The 4651-nt window shown below is 38.0% G+C and overlaps 1 pseudogene; it reads right to left on the reverse strand.

Moving 5' to 3' along the window:
• Positions 1–209: 209 nt before the first annotated feature.
• On the reverse strand, positions 210–4380 carry LOC127543114 (protein phosphatase 1 regulatory subunit 3C-like; annotated as a pseudogene).
• Positions 4381–4651: the final 271 nt, after the last annotated feature.

Raw genomic sequence — 4651 nt, forward strand, 5'->3', positions numbered from 1 at the left:
AATTCTTCAGAGGTAATGATATTTCAAGTTCTGTTGCCATACAGCAATACCAATAACATATTTGTATTGAAAAAATGGACAGTGAATGTTAGGATTTGAAATCAGTAAGAGTGGTTTGTGATTTCCTGAAAAGCAATCTAATAGGCTGCCCTTCTTTTCAACCCTTGGCCCACCTCCTTATTTATTTGTACTGACTATACCAGATACACCTACAAGCTCTGCATATTGAAATCTGAGCATTGATAAATTTCCCTTGGTCTTCCATGTGTTGATGCATAAATCAAAAACTTTTGAATGATTACAAATTCCTTCCAGGAAGTTCTGCAATATCTCAAGAGCTTCTTTGGTGTCTGGTGGAATGTACACTCCTCTTAAGTTGTCTGTGCCTGCACTCTTTGTGGTTCCACTGCACATGGACAATTTTATAATTCTGACCCTCATTATCATCCCAGAATACATGTCTGCCACTGTTTTAGGAAATGCAGAACTCAATTTTGCTTGTGTTGGAATGACAAGAGGCAAGTCAATGGAAAAGCAAAACGTATCGGTATTGGAGCCTCCATAGTCATTTTTCATATAGACACATTCCATATCAGCATAGGTCTTCCATGAATCAAAGGTGATGGGGACCTGGACTTTCTTCTCAAAATTCAATTTTTTTTTACTTTCACTGTTTCTGTCAAAGCCTTCTCTTGCAGAGAACAGTTCTGCAGGCAGACCAAGTTCTTCTGAAGATGATTTCAGAAACTGAATAGTCAATTGATGGTTGAAAGAAATCGAAAATCAAGTTTTTCTCTTCATGAAGTTTGAGGCTGGTTGTGTAGTCTTCCAGGTCTAATAAATCAAACTGAAGATCCCCCATGGATTCCTCCTGGGAATCTGAGAAGACACAGATTGCAGTGAGGGATAGGACCCTTGGAGTTTGCAAACACAACAGTTTTCTTGGTGTGACCAAGAGAATATTTACAATAATTTCGTTTTTTTGCTTTGTGCTTGATGCTGAGACACAGTTTAAGAGGCTTTAACTGATCTATAAAATTTCTTCACTGGAATTCAACTTAAGGGCCCAGGAAATTCCTCAGAGGTGATGAATGAACAGGGCAGATTCTCATGGCCATATGCACTGGCATGACAGCACTGATTAGAGGCCTAACACTTGAATCATTTTGGTGCAACTCACTGCGTACTAAGTCAGCCATTCAAGCTTCCAGAGCCAGCTTTCTCTGTGGCCCAGTTTTTCTAGGTCAGTGAACCTCCTCCACACTGACTCAGAGCAGACTAGTGCCTTCCCTATACAATTTTGTAAATGAGGAAACAATTAATCATTACAATTTCAGAGGTATTTGAGCTGTCTAGATTTATATAAACACAAAGTTCTTTACTGAAAAGAGAACTCAGAGGTCATCTAGTCCAACCTAAACTTAAATGACAATCATTTCTACAATGCATTCAAAAATTTTTTGCTTAAAGGTCTCTAGTGAGGGGAAGCCCATTGTATTCCAAGGTAATATATTCCAATTTTAAGTCATAATTTTTATCCTCCAAATGAATTGTGAAGGATTACCTGGATTTAGAAAATCTTTGCATCAGGAGAATTTCTTTATTATAAAGGGAATAAAAAATCTGAACCCTAACTTCAGTTGGAAAGATACTAAATATAGATTACTTTATTAGTAGTTGATTTGATCTGAATATTACCACATTTATAAGAATTTGCTGGAAAGAGTGACTATGCTGTACTTTTCAAGATAACACAATAAGAACCCAGAACATCTCTTTTTGGTCATTCTTCATCACAAGTCTATTGGAATTGACCTGAATTTCCTCATTGTTGAAAAGAGCCACATCTATCAGAGTTGATCATCACATAATTTTGTTATTGCTACGTACAATGTTGTCTTGGTTCTGCTCACTTCACTAGCATCAGTTCATGTAAGTCCCTCCAGGCCTTTCTGAAATCATTCTGCTAACTTTTTCTTATAGAACAATAGACTGAATTAATTAGAACATAGAACATTTTCTTATAGAACATTAACATTCACATACCATCACTTATTCAACTGTTCCCCAAATGATGAGCATCCACTAAGTTTCCAGTTCCTTGCCACCACAAAAAGGACTGCTACAAACACAATAAGCATTTATTAAGAAATCATTATGTCCCACACTGATGCATTGTTGGTGGAGTTGTGAACGAATCCAACCATTCTGGAGAGCAATCTGGAATTATGCCCAAAAAGTTATCAAACTGTGCATATCCTTTGATCCAGCAGTGTTTCTATTGGGCTTATACCCCAAAGAGATACTAAAAAAGGGAAAGGGACCTGTATGTGCCAAAATGTTTGTAGCAGCCCTGTTTGTAGTGGCTAGAAACTGGAAAATGAATGGATGCCCATCAATTGGAGAATGGCTGGATAAATTGTGGTATATGAATGTTATGGAATATTATTGCTCTGTAAGGAATGACCAGCAGGATGAATACAGAGAGGCTTGGAGAGACCTACATGGACTGATGCTAAGTGAGATGAGCAGAACCAGGAGATCATTATACACTTCGACAACGATATTGTATGAGGATGTATTCTGATGGAAGTGGATTTCTATGACAAAGAGACCTAACCAAGTTTCAATGGATAAATGATGGACAGAAACAGCTACACCCAAAGAAGGAACACTGAGAAACGAATGTGAACTATTAGCATTTTTTATTTTCTTCCTGAGTTATTTTTACCTTCTGGATCCAATTCTACCTGTGCAACAGGAGAACTGTTCGGTTCTGCAAATATGTATTGTATCTAGGATATACTGCAACATATTTAACATATATAGGACTACTTGCCATCTTGGGGGGGGGGTGGAGGGAGGGAGGGGAAAAAACGAAACATAAGCGAGTGCAAGGGATAATGTTGTAAAAAATTACCCTGGCATGGATTCTGTCAATACAAAGTTATTATTAAATAAAATAAAATTTAAATTAAAAAAAAAAGAAAAGAAATCATTATGTCCCAGGCACTGTGCTAAGAACTGGGGATACAAAGAATGCAAAAGATAGCCCCTGCTCTCAAGTACTCATAGTGTAAAAGGGAAGACAACCTATAAACAAATACAAACAAGCTATATACACAAAATATTGGAAATAATTAACAGACAGAAGGTACTAAGGTTGGTAAAGGCTTTCTGTAGAAGGTGGTATTTTAGGTGGGACTTGAAAAAAGCAGGGGAAACCAAAAGACAGAGATGAGAAGGAACCACATGGACAGCCAGAGAAAATGCTTGAAGATGGAGGCCAATCACTTCCTACAAAGTCGAGTGATAGGAAGATATAAGAAGATTGGAAACTCAGGAAGGAGTCAAGTTATGAAAGACTGAAATCCAAACAGGATTTCACATTTAATTCTATAGGTAATAGGGTGGAACTAGTGGAGTTCACTGAATAGGAGAGTGGCATCAGACCCATGCTTTAGAAAGATCAATTTGTTAGTTGAAAGGAAGATGGCATAGAGTGGGGAGAGACTTGAGGCAGAGAGATCAACTAAAAAGCTGTTATAATAGTTAAGGTTTGAGGTGACTGAAGGCCTGAACCAGGGTAATGACAGTGTCAGAAGAGAGGAGTATATATAAGAGAAGTTAGGAAAGTAGACATGACAGGAGTGGACACCTCGAGTAGATATAGGGGATGAGAGATAGTGAGGAGTCAAGAATGACAACTAGGTTGTAAGAATGAGTCTCTGAGAGTATCATGGAAGCAATAGTAGCAATAAGGAAGTGAAAAAGAGGAGTGTTTGGGAGAAAAGATAACATGTAGGTAACCAGAAATGGGATAAGATAGAAATATAACATTGAAAAGGCTTTGTCAGGGTTTTTAAAAAATTGTTGACATTGTGGCATGTGAATACAAACTAGCACACACCAAAGAGGAAAGAATTTAGAAAAATATGGAAAGTTATGTAGAAACTCAAGCAGAGAAGTGACCATAACAAGTGGAACAATATACACAACAACTCCAAGAATGTAAAGCAAGACAACACCAAGAGGTAGCTGAATCCTAATGCTTCATCTCAATTTTAGGGAAGAGACGATGAAATATACTTCCTCTATCTTAATAAACAGAGGTAGAGGACTAGGGATTTTATATATCACATATTGTGTTAGATGTGGCTGCTATAATAGTGCGCTAATGCTATAATATGTATTTGCTACATTTTTACTTAACCAATTTCTTTTATGATAAGTATAATGACAGCATTCAGAGAAGCTCTTCCACCAATCAGCTCTGGCCAGAGCACTTCAAATTGAGCATGTATAAAGGAGGGATGAACTCAATTAGCCTCTTCTGGGGACATGTGCCTGCAATACCAAAGGAATTTGGAATGATGCCATGATTCCTTAGCCCTGTAACTGTGGCAAGGGAAAAGGGGGCTGCATTAAAGAAGGCAGACCACTGGGCTAAGAAGAGCTAGCCACTCATTAGACTTGGAAGGAAGAGAAGGCTTTTCTACTCTAGCTCTTACTTCTTTCTGGATGTGTGACTTTAAAGAGCTCATTAGAACTTGCCGGAATGGGGGAGGAACTTCGGCCACTCAAGGCATGCAAAATCAGCTACTTACACCTCAATTCAGGGAATATGTTTGTGTAAGGAAGCCTGAGATTG

Source organism: Antechinus flavipes, chromosome X (genome assembly GCF_016432865.1).
Source record: "Antechinus flavipes isolate AdamAnt ecotype Samford, QLD, Australia chromosome X, AdamAnt_v2, whole genome shotgun sequence".
NCBI classification, from domain to species: domain Eukaryota; kingdom Metazoa; phylum Chordata; class Mammalia; order Dasyuromorphia; family Dasyuridae; genus Antechinus; species Antechinus flavipes.